Source organism: Gobius niger (genome assembly GCF_951799975.1).
Source record: "Gobius niger genome assembly, chromosome: 8".
Taxonomy (NCBI): Eukaryota; Metazoa; Chordata; class Actinopteri; order Gobiiformes; family Gobiidae; genus Gobius; species Gobius niger.
The window spans coordinates 18056810-18074949 of NC_136859.1; the positions used below are offsets into that span (position 1 = coordinate 18056810).

The window sequence follows — 18140 nt, forward strand, 5'->3', positions numbered from 1 at the left end:
ATTCAATGAAGTTCCAAGATCCAACCATACAAAATGTTATTTTTTAATTTTTTAATTTATTTCATTTTTCAGCTGGTCTTAAACTTTTGATTGTATGTATCTCTTCTATCTTTTCTGGTTCATTGTTCCAGATAAATAAAAATATATTTTGTTCATATACTGTGTTGTAGACAGAAGTAACATACTGTACATAAATAAACAAATTGGGGTACCACTATGGTAATTATTAATGCCACTTTCATATACAGTTATGGATGGTAATGCCGTGTTGCCTGATCTTTGAGTTTTTAACACATGTCCAGCAAAATTGACAAAAGGGCCAGAATGAACGTCCTGTTGAAGTAATTCTGTGTGCGGCAAAAAACACATACTTTGCTTGGTACGGGCGCTTGTGTGAAATGAACGTCATACAGTGGACTTACTGGCAAACTGACTGACTGCTTTACTTACATAGTCTCAAGGCTGGAGTTTTGGAGTGTGTACAAAAGCGGAGTTGTCCTTGTCATGTGGAGTAGTTTCTCTGCCTCTGACTGAGTCCCTGCTGAGCTCTGCACCCTCTGTCTCATTTCTCCGGCTCACTCCAGACAAGATCGCTATCCGTCTCCCTCTTCTGTCAGTACTGAACTACTCTTTCAATCTGACTCTCACCTCATTCTGTTGCCACTGTTTTGCATCGCTGTCTCTTAGGTGTTTCTTTACAGTGCCATTGTCGTCTGCAGTTGAGATCGCTGTCTGTCTTGTTCTTCTCCCCTCCTCATCTGTTTTTCTTTTGTGGCGCCTGACTCCTATGTACCTTACTGTCTGCTATTATCAGAAATATAATATGTACTATGAGATGATCAAGAACTTACTCAGAAATATATTTGTGTTAATAAAAATGTTTGGCCTCAATGACTTTAGGTGAAAAGGGTGAAGAGCGGGGAGAGACATTCAGAAGATTTTCAGGACCGGGACTCAAACCCCCTGTGCCAATGCCGGAACAGTTCTCCGTGTGCATGCACTTACCCAATATGCTATCATGATCTTAAAGAACTACTAAGTAACTTGTTCACCTTAATAAATCCTTTCCGTAGTCCCTCTGGAGGTAATACAAGTGTTAATGGGATGATTGGGGGCGAAAACCACCCTTGCAACTTTCCCTGCACCGACCTGGAGGCCCCAATACACACTAATGGAATCACGAAGAAGAAGTTAACAGGCTAAAGGGCAAAGCTAACTGTAATTGGGTTGTGGCACAATGTACTAAATCCCTCTCTCCCTTTGTCTTTTCTGTCAGCGTAGTATTTACTCTTATGCTAATACAACTGCAGTGGCGCTTATGGCCTCTAGGGGCATTAGTTACTTAGTTCTGCTTTAAGTGGTAAATCTTATGGTTTTTGGACAGTGGCTGCAGTTGAGATTAATGCCTGTTAGGAAGTAGTATTAGGGGTAGTGATGTTGAAATATTGGAAGTAGTGGTGGTTATCATATAAGTACTCATGCATTACTACATTTCACTCTGAACACCTGTAAATTTGCAGAGGCGAGTAGTTACAATTTACTCAAGTACATTCTTAGAGTTGTTTTACCACAAGGTACTTTTTACTTCTACTTGAGTAATATTATAATGAAGTATCTGTACTTTTAAAGTGAGTGTCTAAATCTTTGAGTGTCAAAATCTTCATGTGACACAGATGTAGCTTGTGTTTCATGAACTTTATAGCACTCTATCTTTTTGTATATTTTTCTGTCATTTCCTATATCCCAAGAGTGTCTAAAAATACCTGTATTTTTTAATAGCTTTTATTTATCAAATTTCCCCCACAGGTACCGAGTTTTGCTGCCCATTAAATTAAAGCGCGTTCTCTCGAGAAATACTAGGATTTTTACATCATGTCATGTTTTGTTTCTCATCATTGATGTCACTTCTGAATCGTAAATCAGACTTTTATGTGCAAACAGTTACTCAGTACTTTCAGTTCTTTCTTTCTTTCTTTCTTTCTTTCTTTCTTTCTTTCTTTCTTTCTTTCTTTCTTCTCTCTCTCTCTCTCTCTCTCTCTCTCTCTCTCTCTCTCTCTCTCTCTCTCTCTCTCTCTCTCTCTCTCTCTCTCTCTCTCTCTCTCTCTCTCTATCTATCTATCTATCTATCTATCTATCTATCTATCTATCTATCTATACTCGAGTAGCATTTTCCCCAGGTACTGTGTTACTCTTACTTGAGTAATTATTTTGTTACCTATTTTTTACTACTTCTTCAGTTAAGTCATACTCTACCCACCATTTTATATTGATGCCCTCTGCTGCTCTCCAAAAGCCATTGTTGAGCAGATTATTACTCATCATTGTCAGATAAAGGAGGCTAAGATGACACCGCTCTTCCCCCTCCGCGCTCTCCTATTACCAATAAAGCTCCTCTCATCTCAGTACTTACAGTAGCGCGCATCACTTCCGGTGGTCACAGACTCGCACCAGAGGCAGCCAGTCTGCTCTGTGTTCACCTGATCCCTGTGAGAGCTCCGCGCCGCACAGCCCTGCGCTCATCCTGTTACACCCATCACTCCGCTCGGCCTCGGAGAGATGCTGATGTATTAGCTGTCCGCTTATCTCATCCCAAGTCAATTACTCAGTTATTTGTTACAAGATCTAGGTGAGTCAGCGGTGTGACTCTTGACATGCGCACACTTTTAAATACTTTTGCGTGGGCATTGGCTTGTGAAACGACCTTGGGAATGCGTTGCTTGTGAAAAGAGTGCTCCGGGGCAAAGACATTTTTTTTCAAACAATTGCTCAAGACAAAACACAAGTGGATTAAGTCGCCATGAGAAAAGAATCCCAACACACTCCTCATGAAGGGATGGCAAACTTTCAAAAAATCTTATGGCTCATTCATAGAGCAATGTGTTTAGATTTGGCGAAGTATAGGAACAGTTAAGTCCAGGGTACGTCTGTACCTGGATAAGATCTAGCCTTAGAAAGAGAAGTCTATAGCTTTAGACTTCTCTTTCTTGTCTTGTCCGCATCCTCTCTAGTGAACAAAACAACCTTTTTATCAGTTGCATTGTGTGTTAATGCATTTTTCTGTGTATTATTCTCGCTTAGTCCTTCATAACACTGTTTGGTCAGGGGACAGGCTCCTTTTATTGGAAATGCTTCTTGTCTTTTAAGATACAATGGTCTAAGTTGAAGAAATATGCGACACAATTGTGGTATGTGTTGGTGGCGCTTGGGATTCTTCAGAGGCTACTCAGGGTCAAATGAACTTACAGACTTCCTTCATGTTTTTTGGTAATGCTAGCAGTACTAAGTAACGTGTTTACCTTAATAAATCCTTTCCGTAGTTCCTCTGGGGGTAATACAAGTGTTAATTGGAGGGTCTTCTGGTGCTTCTGGCCAGAAAACCACACTTGCAGCTTTCCCTGCTCCGACCCGGAGGCCCCAATACACACTAATGGAATTATGAAGAAGCTAATGGGCTAATGGGCAAAGCTAACTGCAGACTAGCGCCAGTTAAACAGTATTTACAGCCAAGTTTGAGAGAATAAAATTATCTCCATTGTGTAATTGGATGTACAATATCCCTCTCTCCCTTTGTCTTTTCTGTCAGCGTAGTATTTACTCTCACGGACAATTAATGAGTGAAAAAATGTAACATGCTACGACACCTGCAGTGACGCTTATGGCCTCTAGGTGCATGAGTTACTTGGTACTGCTGTAACTTTTACCTTTATTTAATTTTATTTTTTCCATCAAGTTAATTATAATTCAGTCCCATATAGCTCTATTTTACAACAGGTTTGGTGCTGATTCGATTTTGACCTTGGCCTGGTGACATCATATAGGTGCTTATGATGCAATATCTGTCTGAATCATCTGGTTGCGTGTGTGTGTGAACATCTGAAGAGTGCTTTTGTTTCCTTTGCCTTGCCCTGGCTTGGTGTCAGCTGTGCGTCCCATATGTGGAGACTGACATGGTGCGCTTCCTGTGCATCTGTGTCTGCCTATGTTTTCCCCGCATGCACACGGACAATATGCTCCCTGCTTCTGTGCAGACGCCCATATATGGTAGCATGTGTTGTGTCTGTTTTCTTATTAAGATTTCTCATAATACCAACTGGGACGTCTTTAATCATTGCCACGGAATTTCCCTTCAGGAACCCAAGCCAGTCGAGCTATTGTCTTAAACTGCGCGGCCATAAAACCCAATTTCCCATGTAGAAAGAGTGAGAGAGGGGCCAGGGGAGAAGATGAGGGTGGAATGGGGGGGTGTTTTAAAGTCCAAATGTTCTTATCTCATGCACTATTAAGTGAGGCAGTGGGGTGTGTTGGTAACGTGGTTTAGAGTCCGTCTGTCACAGCCTGGGGGCATGTTGCTTGGACCGTGCAAGCCCGTACACACTCGCTAGCAGACGTCTAAGCCTGCATATGCATAAACACACTTGAAAGCAACAGCTCCAACACAAGTGCACACTCTCAGACGCACAAACACACACACCTATGTCTCCTGTTTAGCCATTAACACATAGCGATCTGCACAGCGCCGCGGGCATCAAGGCCGTGCTGCAGGTCAGGCGGGTCAGCCCTAACTCTCACTTCATTAATCACATCTGGGAAGCAAGGAACAGATTTTATGTGTGTTTTCTCAGGCTCGTACCCTTTGTTCAAGTTTGAGCTGAGGAGAGCATATGTTAATTGAAAGTAAGGAATATAAAAGTTTAAATGAGCCAAGCATGTTACTGTGTTTTCGGGAAAAGTGTTTTAAATAAATGTACATACTTTTCCAGCGGGGAATATGAGGTAGTAGGTATGCCATTGTATTTAACCTGCATTTGACTATAACCCCCCGTTAATTCTTGTCCAAAACAGGCTATAATTGAGAAGTATGCATTGATGGTGTTTGATTTATTGTATGATTGTAGTGCACTCATGCCTCCTTCTGTATTGACAGCCGACACTGATGGCGTGTGAATCCTCTGAGACTCCTCCGAGTAACTCTGTCAGACTGCGACTGAACATGGGGAGGTGCAGAGAGCAGCCTGCAGTGAAACCGCTCTCACGCTGACTCTGCTGTTTGTCGCTGGGAGCTCTGCCCTCATCGCTTCTGATTGTTAGAAATGGGTACAGGCTTGATGCGCAGAGGAGTGAAGGGATTTTAGATCGATTTAAAAGCTAAAAAAGACTAGAAAGAAAAAGTCACTTCAGTGCACTTCAAAATACAAAAAAAAATGTGGATCCAGATAAATATTAATTTATTTTATTAATATTTGTTCCTACTCCACGGTGTCTTTTTTGTGACACCCACAAAACATGAGCTAATGTGTAACATGAGTTAAAGAATAGAGTTAGTCAGCACTGAAGTACGCAAAATCAGGATCTTATGTCACCACCGACTGATGCTCCAGTGAACAGTGGGGCACTTGAGTTGGCCCACATTAGGTTCATTTCAAGGTGATTGATTTTGCATGAAAGTTACGTTATTATGACTCCCCTCCTGTACTCTTTGATGTACATGATGAGAGTGAGCATATGGGAGTGTTTCTGTATGTTTACTTTATTTGGGATTTGTACATCAGCAGTTGGCCAATCAGCCATGATGTCACTGCGGCATACAAGTTAATGGGGACCAGGTTTTCTATACAATCAGCCTCCTCTGAGTATACAATTCCTGTTCAGCCAGTCATCCCACAATCTCATTATAGACTATGGTGTCATCATCCTTCTGCAGATTTGTGTTGTATTGAATGTCTTAAAAGGGTATTATCGACCCCTTAGCTGCTAGAATGAAGCACACAGAGGTGGACAGTAATGGGATATCTTTATTTCTTTCTTTTTTTTTAAAGGAAGTGCTTTCGCAGCACATTTTCAAATTCACCATTTTCTACAACTAAAGGATCAAACATAATGAAAAGTTATAATTGTGTTAGCACAGCTGTGATTTTGAGTAACTGTCTTGGATTTTATGCCTTCAAACCTGGCTTAATTTGGGCTATTTGAACGTACCGTACCTAAACCCTGTCCATTTCCCTTCCTATTAGCATGTCGATGAACTCACACCAACATCCTGAAACTTCCAATCAGTTTTGGGGACTTTGTACTGGCTGTACTGGGACGGCGACAGACACACTTTTACTGAGTGCATAACGGCGACTCTGACAGACTGTGTGTGAAGTGCTAAGTGAGCAGAAGACTCAGTGACAGCCTCGCAGTGTTCGCCAGCCGCATGTCGCCTTGGCAGAAGAACTGTCCTTTTTGCACAGCAAGAGCTCCTGCCTCTGATCAAATGTGTTGTGTGCATCGAAGAGTTTGGAAAGGACTGAAAGTTGTGTCCCAAAGCTGTGTGTCTCTGTGTTTCCACCCTCTGCATTTCACTGAAGAACATTTAGGGGCTATATTTTCCCTTATACCGTATACTAAATCTATTCATGTTAAGCAATGACAATTTTACAATGTTTTTTTTTAAGAAAGAGATTTTAATATTAAATCAGTGGCCAGGAGTTTGCCATATCCCCTTTGAGTCACCCTTTTCAGCAATTTATTCACACTCAATGCAGTTTCTTGTTGACACAAATATTACAACAGTTTTGGGGAATGAATATTTTTTATCTCCAGCTTAGAAGGCCCTCTAGAGTCTCAAAGTTTCATCACTCATTATCAGGCATGAGTGAAATCCTTCAAAGGTCCAATCAAATCTAACACGGTGCTGTCTCCTCACACTCACGCGGCAGTCGGGAGGGGGCGATGGGAAGTATGTCCAAAAGTTGAAAGAAACAGTAGGGGTCTTTTCAACTTGAGAGATTAGAGCTCGGGATCAAGACAAATCTCCACTGATCTCAACAAGAGCAAAGCTTCACGGCCACAGTTTAGGAAAAAATACAATCTCTAACCTTTAGAACCAGGACATGGGAATGGGCTGGCACTGACCCACGGAGATGCACTTCATCTCATTTTAGGTGCAAGTTTCTTATAACAGCAAAAAAAAGTGAGTTGTTTTTCTTATTAAGAGTTGTTCTGCCAAATACTGTTGTGTATGGGTTCTTAACGGAACTTCCTCCTCTCAACTGTCGGGAATCAAATATATGTCACAGTTAAAGGGGCCATAGTGTAGGAGAGATCAAAATGTTTACCCCTTTTAAATAGCCTACATAGGTTAGTTTGGTTCTGTCGTGTAAAGCATGCCTGGAGTTGGGTTTTGATTCAGTTTTGTTTATTTATCTGATAGGGACAATGCACATCAATGAACCAGTAATGCGGCATTGAACAACTAAAGCAGACATAAACGTGCTGGATTATAGCCACAGGGCTGATTTACAACCGTAATCACTAGGCAGATGACTCAAATGCAGAAAATACAAACAAACAATGTAACAGAAATTAATAAGTACAAGAAATGTAGTAGAAGAGTCACTTAATTGTCACAAGACTGGTCACACTTTGAGTTAGGTTAAATATAGGAAATGCGGGGCATCCCCTGATAGTGAGGGGGAGACTCTTCCATAACTTACAGTCCTTAACAGAAAGAGCGTTTTGTCCAAAAGCTGTTCTTCTGAAAGGCGCCTCTAGAGGAGGCCCGTGTCCGGGCACCACTGTGAGTCTTTTGTTTAAAGATGTGCGCCATAGAAGGTGTGGCTAATCCAATTTCATGCATATTTCAAATGTTTAAAATTCTCTAGGCTCAATAGATTGTGCTTTTGTAAAATATTACAAACATGAAAGGACACTGGCTTTTATGAAACTATTATAGAGCGTTTTAAGCAGCACTAAGTAACTCATGCCCCTAGAGGCCATAAGCGCCACTGCAAGTGTCATAGCATGTTGCGGTTTTTTGCTCATTTATTGTCTGTGAGACTAAATACTACGCTGACAGAAGCGACAAAGGGAGAGATGGATATTGTACATCCAATTACACAATGGAGAGTTTTTTTTCACTCAAACTTGGCAGTAAATACTGTTAAAGTGGCACTAGCCCACAGTTTGCTTTGTCCATTAGCCTGATAGGGCCTCCGACCCGGAGACTGCGAAGTTGCAATTGTGGTTTTCTGGCCAGAGACACCAGGGGGAGATGAAAGACCCTCAATCATCCCATTAACACTTGTATTGGACTTTTATTGGAGGGACTACGAAAAGGATTTTTTAAGGTAAACAAGTTGCTTAGTAATGCTTTAAAGAAGTTTTAGAAGGTTTGTAAGTGTGGCTAATCCATTTCATGCATATTTAAAATGTTTAAAATTCTCTAGGCTCAATAGATTATGTTTTAGTGAAATATTACAAATATTAAATACTTTTGTATATTTTTTATTCTATTTACATTGATTTGAGTGTGTGAACATGTTGGCAGCCCCAAATGATATAAATGTGAATAATATACATATAACCATTTATAAATAAATGGTATAAATTAGTTCCTGCATGTTTGAATTAACTTGGGAGTAAACTCAAGAGCTCAAATCATTTGCATCCCTCTTGCTGATGTCACAAGATGAATCTCACCAATATTTTAATATTACAAACAGCTTCATTGGACTCGTCATGATCATTTTAGTCTTAGATTGTTTCCAAAGAAGCACATCTTGCCAGTAACTAAATTTGGAGCCGTTTACGTAAATATAAACCTTAAATAACTAATACTAAATGGTCCAAAAGTATTTCAAAACTTGAAGAAAGCATAGTATTTGACCTCTGCCGTGTCCATCTGATTGAGTATCAGATTTGTATCCACCTCAGGCCCATAGTTCACAGAGAGTGCTGCCTGCACACTAGCAGTCAGAAGTAGACTCACAATAGCAGAATGCAGCTCATGCTTTCTTCTTTATACCTCATTAATTACCCACCTTTCACCCACTGCCTAATGTTGCTATTTTGATATAACCCGACAAGCTTGACTCTACAATTAATTAAGCCCCAAATTTGCCATCGCAGCCAAAATTTCTAGTTAAGGGATGTCCCGAGGCTGCTTATATCATGGAAATTTTTACCACACTTTTCTAAATTCGGTCCCGCCTAATTAGAGGTTGATTTTGGTACCACAGCTTTGGCTGCTCCACTGACTTTTTCCCTTTTTAAAAACCCACCAGAGGGGCTCTGCTGGTGCCTCGGCAGATTGGAATGCGTAACATGTGTTGATCACATTCAGAGTCACAACTGTTCTTGTATTTTACATAAACCGAATGAAGCAGGGTGACCAAGTGCACAATGTTAGTGAAAAACAGCAACAACAAAATGTAAGTACTTATCCAACACATCCATTATACAAGCACGTATCCTATGTGTGTATTTTTTTTTAAAACATGCTTTACTCACATTTTTCTTGCCAGATTTTGGCCCTGACCATGTTCAGAGCAAGACATATTTGGTTAGTATTACACATTTTTCATACAGTTTTCAAGTAAATCACAACAACATATAAATAAACAAATAAATGAATGAATAGTAAAAGACTTGACTTGACCTGAAGAGTGAAGACCTTTTTTTGCTCGGGTTGTGACCCAGTCTGACCATGTCTGACATAATGATCTGAATCCACGTCAAAATTGAAATTACTACCCATGGCTACAACCAAAACTGCTGAGGAATAAAAAGCAAACGGTCCTAATGATTTAAGTGCTGTTTGCTAACAGCATTTTCACGCCCATATGATGTATGCCTGAGACTCTCGACACTTGATATATAGTTTAAAAGATATCACAACTGTCTCTGCTCTTCCTCCCTTATCTTATCTACACCTGGAGATAACTTTAACAATGTTATCTGAATAGCTGAAAGCCAAGAGCCTGCCGGGTGAGTTTGGCTGGGGGGGGGGGTGCTCTCTGTCCCGCACCGGGCTTGTATGGGGTGGATTTCACTGACTCAGAAGCTCAGCTGAGCAGGGAAATCCCTCTCTTCACGGTCTAGTTGGGATGACTGATGCAAATATGCTGCTGCTGCTGCTGAGTCCAGACAGTGACACCATCAGCACACTGACCCACTTATGGAGCGGCGAGGGGGGGGGGCGGGGGTTGGTGGGAGAAGAGGGTGGGGGGCACACGCAGACAGGCCGGGCTATGAAGAATTATGACCAGGCGGGATTAAATATAGGGTCAATCGTAATGAAGATGCATTCTGTTCATCTCAATTTGGGATATTCTGATTTGATTGATATTAACATCTTATTGTTATAGGCAGGAGGGGGTGGGGGGTGCTGCTTATGACAGAATGGTCGACGCTCTCCCTCCCCCTCGCCTCTTTTCAAGTGGAGGAGTTCTCATCACCTGGCCTGTTGATGAGGATACATCTGTGGGGAATATGCATATCCTACTTCCTTTTAGTGCCCATTTACATTATTTGGTAAATTAGTGAATGACAGGGAGAGTTAAAGGTTGTCAATTATTCTCTAAATATGATCCCCTTGGCTCCGCTAATGTGTATTACCTGTCTGCCTGTGGTCGGCTGGATGATTGAGTATTTTGTTCTTTAAATGTTTTCCTTAATCACATAGTCTGCACTTATTTTTACTACCAATTGTATACTCATTTGCACTAGTTGCTGTTTTTGTCCATCTCTGTCTTGTCAGCTGCATCTGCACTATGAGCCCAGAACAAATTTCCTCATGACAATAAAGTTGAATTCATTCTTTGTTGGTCGTTAAGTCCTTGCTTATTGAGCAAGGCCGATCGGTTGTTATTCTGGGACATTAAAACATTGTAAAATAATATATAATTTAATATGTGTGCAGAGGAGAGACCAGAATATCCACAAGAAGCAAAACGCTGGTAGAAACTATTAATTTGGGAACCCAATCCATAATAAATAATGTTAAAGCAGTGCTAAGTAACTTGTGCCCCTAGAGGCCATAAACGCCACTGCAGGTGTCGTAGCATGTTGTGTTTTTTTTACTCATTGTCTCTGACATAAAGACATAAAATACGCTGACAGAAAAGACAAAGGGAGAGAGGGATATTGTAAATCTATTTTTTTCACTCAAACTAGGCTGTAAATACAGTTTAAGTGGCGCTAGCCCGCAGTTAGCTTTGCCCGTTAGCCTGTTAGCTTCTTCTTTGTGATTCTTTTAGTGTGTATTGGGGCCTCCGACCCGTAGGCAGCGAAAATGCAATTGTGGTTTTGTGGCCAGAGACACCAGGGGGAGATGAAACCATCCCATTAACACTTATATTACCCCCAGAGTGACTGTGGAAAGGATTTATTAAGGATAGCTGTGTTTTCTCTTTGATTATCTATTTCTATAGTTGGAAGGGTTAAAACTTGTTTGCTATTCTTTAGTACTCTTCATATAACCTGTTTGTCTTGTAAGAATTGCAACAAATAAAGCTCCTATGAACTATCCTAACCATTGACTGCTGTAGTAATTTTCGCATTATGTGTAGTGGGCATAGTCGATTTAGTAACTTAACTCCACACATACAGTATATTACACTACACGTGTTCATATAGTGCTGAATGTCATTACCTCGTCGTCTCTGTGGATTTGATTAGGAGTGAGACCTGCAGTAGGAGCTCATATAGCTACCTGGTATCATTATTTCATCTCTACCTTCAGCGTCGCTACCTCACACTGCATATAATTGGTTTAAACGGTTAAGCGGTGACTAATGCTGCCTGGCCCCGACCCTTCTCCCTTCTCCGGTGACCTATTAGTGTTGCCATGCTATGTAAATGATGTCATTGCATTTCAAGCATGCTAAGCGTCATGTGATGCGCACTTTCCCTCCGCAGTTTATCGCGGTGGATTTTTTTTGTGTTCTTGTTTTTATTCCGCGTGCGTAGTGTTGGCCTTCCAGCTCGTTAACCTTTCCTAATACGACCTGCATGTATTAGTAACATTCAGTGGGAAAGGTCAATCAATGTATGTATGTGTGTATGGCTGGGTGTAATTGTTTGTAAAGGGGGGGGGGGGGGGGGGGACGCTTATGCAACCTCTAAAGGCCTCCGAGCTGCCGCTATATGAGATTGTCAGTGGAGTGGCGAGTGCGAATTGAATTTCCCTCTTTATAATTAAGCCAGACTGATAGTTTGATGTGGCGTAGCACTTGGCTGTAGGGCGAACTCCTGCTAATGATGATGCGTAATCAAGTGATTACATGCCATGATGTGTGTCCCCGCTCTTTGTAGTACAGTCTCTTTGAAAATTAAAATACCCCCACCGGAGGAACTCTCTCTAGCATGTTAAGTTCAGACTGTCAATGACCGATTAATTAGTCATCATGAAAAATAGCAGAAATAGGCAAATGCACGAAGCTGGTTTTCCTGAATCGCTTTCAATTATGCTGAGTCGACTATAAGGCACTAATGAATGTAAATGTACAGACATGACCCAAGTGACCAGGCTAAGGGCTTTGAATCGATTGGCTCATTGAGATGTTGCATGCTGAGTCCAGGGATGACCTTTTTAGTGCGGCACAGCTTGCAAATGTAATATCGTAAAAAACAGAGCAAAGACAAACTAATAACCTTTTTAAGCCGGACTGAGCTAATTATGAGTAAGAACCGGAGATGAGAATGGGCTGTTCATCTTCACCATTAAAACTGGACCTGGAGTTATTTGTCAAAAAGTGGACGGAACAAAGGCACTAAGACTAGCGGTAGTTTTTGTGAACAAGGAAAACAACAATATTATTCTCTGTGGCTATTGCGAAGCAGTGTAACCTTTTTTTTTTTTTTTAAAGAAATACATTGGTTTTACCTTTCAGCACCAATTAGATACCTTAAGATTGATCGATGAAAACCAAACTTTATTTATCTTTTGTTAGCTTTTAGTCAACCTTTACTAAACCAGGAAAGATTCAGAAAATAGGAGGGCCAGGAGAACGACCTATGCAAACATGGGGAAGACGTACAAACTCTACACCGGGGTCTCCACGTAAATTTCCCTTGGGGCCAAAATATATTGAGAGTGTATTGCTGGGACCATAAACACAATTTAATTGGGAAAATGCTATTGAGGGAACTTTTTTCAATAAATGAATAATAATGAGCCTCACGAAACGACTTCCACATGTATTGCACTTTACAATACAATGTCACAAGTTTCTGCTACATTGAAGTCATTATACATTCGATCCACACTTGGTGGTAGTAAGCTGCCCTGGGGCAGCATTTACCACGTGGCTATAATGTGTTGCTTCTATCCAGATCTCTTTTTTTATGTCACTGCCCACTACTGGACACACATACATACATGAGATTTTCTTTTGTTAATTACAAAGAAAAGATGTGGTAATAGTGGTTATATATTAGAGCTACCATCCGGTTTTGTCACTGCTTTGTCATAGTTGCAGTAGATGTGGTTGAGGGAAGAGTTACAGCTATTTGATCGTTGAAACCAGCTAACAACAGAGGCCGAAAGTATCATTACGTAGTCTTCATGTTTCACTACACCTCAGTGTCATGTGAGTTTGACTAATCCAGCGCTGCCTCAGCCTGGAGGCAGCAGAACCGCCCAAAAACACATAAAACTGCCGGTTTCACAGAGGTTAGAGTGCACCGGCAGCAGCACCATCCGGTCTGCGCTCAGATCTCTCACTCTGTCACAGCTGAGCGACAGGCGCACACAGTTCAGCTTTCATTTTAATTGCCGCCTCCAAAGACAAACTCAGCCCCATTTTTGGCTTTCAACCCGGGCATTAGGCAAACAGCCGACACAAGCCACTGCAGATGAACATTTTATATTTTCTTGCTGTGTGATTTCCAATCTGACTGCCTCCTGATAAGGGCCACATTGCTGCTCCTCATTCCCTCAGATCCGCGGCCTCCATCTTTCCTAATCAGATTTCCCTGCTTGGGTTATTTATCATGGCCAGCTTTGACTGTGAGTGATGCTTGGCTAATGGGTTTAGCATTCAAATCTGCCGGCTTGATGCGACACAATCCCAACAAGGCTTGTCATTCCCGCGGCGGTGGCGTCTCCAGCGCGCCGTAAATAAGAGGGGAAATGACATTGTTGAAATATGTATTCATGACCAGGGCTGTTTTTACATTTTGTTAGATTTGTATTGATTTTAAAGGTGTTAAAATGACTCGCGGAAAGAGGAGAGCGAGATTAATGTTAGGGCTTTAAATCAAGAGATGGGAAAATCTATCCACCTATACATTCTTCCAACACACACACACATGCACGGATGTCTTGTGTTATACAGAGGCTAAGTACTGTGCATAAGTTTTCACATGTCTTGAAAATGTCAATGAAGAAAGGAAGGTATGTTAACATCCAAAAAAGTATGAGATGTACGCTCTTAGAACACATGCAGGTCTAAAACTGTCATTTTTACTTAATATGTAGTATTGAAAAGGAGAAGTAGCAACAGATAAGCCGAACATGTGGCAAAAGCTTAAGAAAAGGAAAATCCTATCCGATCCTTCCATTGCTCCGAAGCATCCACCTCTAACCTCTGCCCTTTCTCATTGTGTTTCAGAAAAGACCAGCCGACTCAGCAAATGGGACAATACACTTGAACAATTCGACTCAACAAATCCCCGTGTAGAACAGAGGAGCTGTTGCTGACACTGTGGTGAGTGCCTGCACACTGTTGAGACTGCTTCTCGGAGACAGTTATGGTTATGGCAGTAATTACCAGTCATAAACCGACAGCTGCGAACTACTCCACCTTTTTTTCTTTTTTTCTCATTGTGGCACCTGCACCGTAGCAGGTCATAACACATGGCCGCGATGTCCTATTGTTCTGTATGATCAGCCACAGAGACAGAAGTGTAAACAATTCAACAGATGCTAGTTCTCATCTATTTATAATCGTTCTTTCATATGTGGCATGCAGCAGCTGTGTCACGCTTATCAGGTCTATGATTATCACAACCTGGCTATTATCAGTGGCCGTGGTGTGAAGTGTTATGACCCTGTGTAGTACCCTCCCTAACAAACTGTAATGCATAGTTTATCTCAGAAACTTGCATTATGAGAAGGGCCTTGGATCGGGTCTCTGGTGACACTATAAGCTTTGGTCCACCTTTGGAAGAAATTACTACAGTTTTGGAGCACTTCACAAAAGCTGTAGTTACTGTCAGCAGTGTTTGTTTTGCCCTTTTCTTCTCATCATTAATCTCATCTAAGGAGAAAATTCTTCAAGTCGTCTGAGCGCGAAACCCTTCAAATTATGACTTATTTTAAAAGTGTGAAAGCTAGCACATCAGGTCAGAGAGTACTCACGAAGGTATTTTATTTCATCGGCAACAAAATCAATGCGTTTCTGGCACACAGCCTTCCTCAGAGCATTTTACAGTCAAGTCTGATTTACGCTTCTACCTGGTGACCTGCTGACTATAATTAGGGTTACATTTTTTTAGACTTGCTTGGTGTATCTTTCATACTTTGAAAAAACTTAAACAACTTAAAGGAACAGGCCACAGATTTTCTATACTGAGATATGTTCTTACCTGAGCTTAGACGAGTTGATGCGTACCTGTCTGGACCAAATGTGTTGTTAGCATTTAGCCTCTCCCAGCATGTTCCTATGGAGCCAAACGGGGGTGACGTTTTCCCTATTTAAATACGGTTGCATGAGTAGTTGCACGATCCAAGTATAGTCACACAAAATTAAACATGTCAATTTTCTAACCGTATAAAAAGGGGTACTATATTGGAGGCGTAATAACACTGTAGGAGCACGTCGACGTCTGCGCAGTAAAGTCAAAGTGCTCCTAAATGTCTTATTACGCCTTACAGTATAGTACCCCTTTTTATATGATTAGAAAAGTCGACATGTTTAATTTTGTGTCACTAGACTTGGAACGTGTAACTATTCACATAACCGTATTTAAATTGGGAAAACGTGGAAGAGCTTGGACGCGTCTAACTTCACCCCCATTTGGCACCATAGGAATATACCGGGAGAGGCTAAATGCTAACAACATTTTTGGTCTTTTTGTGTGACTGAGCACACGCGTAAAGATCAGACAGGTACACATCAACTTGTCTAAGCTCAGGTATGAACATATCTCAGTATGGAAAATCAGTGGCCTGTCCCTTTAACAAATACAAATGACTAAACAGATGCTACTGTCAAAACTTAAGCTCATTCACTCATGGACATATCAGATTTGAGGCCCTCATTCTGTAATAAAGGCAATTTCAAATGGCAATTTCGTGGTAACATTCTCACAAAACGCTATTTTCTAAGTTACGCTCCCTATTTAGCACCTGCCTTGACAAATGACCCCCTTGTTGATAAATTCTGATAACTACTACCTCCCTGTGTGCCGTCTGTTGATGTCTTCGCTTTTATGAACACCGACTTCCTTCCACATCTCCCCATAACAGGTGTCACGATGAAAAGATTACTTGAGTTCAGATCACCTGTCAGTGGTCATAATGCTTTGGCTGATTCGCCACTGACTCTCTTGTTTTGATCACGGAAGATAAAATGCAAATTATCCAACAGATGCCGTTCTTCATCTACCCATTTTATCTTTGTTCAGTGGGTAGCAGATGTATTATTTTCTAATGTTTGATCTTAAACCGTAAATTAAGTTGCGCGCCAAGATAATGCGGCGACGTGCATGCCATGTCCTCGGTCTTCTCTCCCCGCCACCTGCCACATGTAAATAGACCCATATGCCCGTGCAGCACAAAGCTTTATGTCGCTCCTGGGATGCGTTTCGCTCTGGCCCCCAGCACCTCGCCGGTCATTAAGGAGCCTGCTTTCAAATGCTGACATCACTGGCACAGACGGAAAGACAGGTTGGACAAGGAAAACAAACTTTGACATAAAAATGGATCAGGCAGTTAGTCAAGATGAGTCCGAAGCAGCACGCGCTATAGGCAGGTCTGGATTCGTCTCGCAAGGAAGACGTTATGTAGTTCATCTTGTCGGCTTAGACGTCGGCGCTGCATGACCTCATTCAACTGCAACGGTGGAAAAACTGACGAGACAGGTCTAAATTTAGAAGGGATCAGAGCAAATTTGATCATGCCTGTCTCTTTATTGACACAGAATTGGTGGAATTATCCCAAACTGTGGCCAAGTTGCTGCGTAAGCGTGACTGTTTTTCTTAGTCATCCCCAAAAATTGCCAATGTTTTGTTTACTTTCTTACTTTTCTGTTTGGGAAAGTGGCATAACCGGAACCAATAACCCGTTTTTCAAGCTTTTCGTTTAACTGAATGAACTTCTCTGGAACAGAACACGACATTACAGTGAAGTTCACAGCCGGTCATCTTGCATAATAACTCTGAGTGTAGACACGTCCCAAGGTAAAAGCTTGTGTAATTCTTTCCAAGTGTTGAGTTTTTAATCCCATTTTTAGAAATTATAGTGGTGCACAGTACAATAATCCATCATGTAGTTAAACATTAAGTAATCTGATCATAATTGTATTAGCATTTGAAGTTCTGGTACCTTTATATACTTTCCAAGTTGCACCAAGTTATTTAATACATCAAACAATGGGAATGCAAATCCATGACAGACAAGTATTTATAGATCTGTCATAAATCATAAGTTGAGTTTTGTTGGGCCAGTGGTTTCCATTGAGGCCCATATTTTTTAATTGGATTTGCTGGTCCCTTGCCGTCTCTTGCTAGAATGATGTGTGTGAGAAAAGAAGTTAGACATATCAACAAAAGTGTGTGTTTGTTTGGTGGGCATCCACTTTGTGTTTGTGCTGGTGTGAACCTGTGTGTATTTTGTGACAGAAAGCCACAGATTATTGCACATGAAATGTTATTCATACAAGCAGCTCTAGCGTGACTATCCCCCTGCCACAGCACTCAACAGCCTGCTGGAGAAACACAACAGAACAAATCTCAGTTTAAAAAAAAAAAAGCTTGGTAAATCTCACAAGGGAGATTCTGCTACTTTTTCTCTTCAATTTTGATTTAACTGCACCTCACAGGGTGATGCATGTTGGAGTGACCAGGCCACATGTGTTGTTCTGTGTGTAAGCCATTCTAATCCCAGAGTTTTCTGAGATTCAGCAAATAAGTTCACAAAGTGTGCAAGCTTATGTTATCTGGTGTTACACAGTTTCAGTAGTGTGGCTTCCAGTGCAACACAAAATAATGATAATAATATTCCCTGTTTGCATCGTAGCTGTTATCATATTTTGGAGAAGGTAACATTTACATTTCTTTGGTGACCTGGGCAGGTCAAATTACACAGATTTTGGGACAGTCTGTGCTTCAGCTAGTTTAGATATTTTTGTAATTTTCGAAAAACAAGGAAA

At 41.2% G+C, this 18140-nt stretch overlaps 1 long non-coding RNA gene across 2 annotated transcripts in view; it reads left to right on the forward strand.

The window, feature by feature from the left end:
* LOC306967353 overlaps positions 1-18140 on the forward strand; it is a 91035-nt gene that overhangs the window by 18300 nt on the left and 54595 nt on the right. For both annotated transcript variants that reach the window (XR_013793181.1, XR_013793182.1), the window contains exon 3: positions 14379-14474. This is a non-coding gene — a long non-coding RNA (uncharacterized lncRNA). The remainder of the gene's footprint in view (positions 1-14378; positions 14475-18140) is intronic.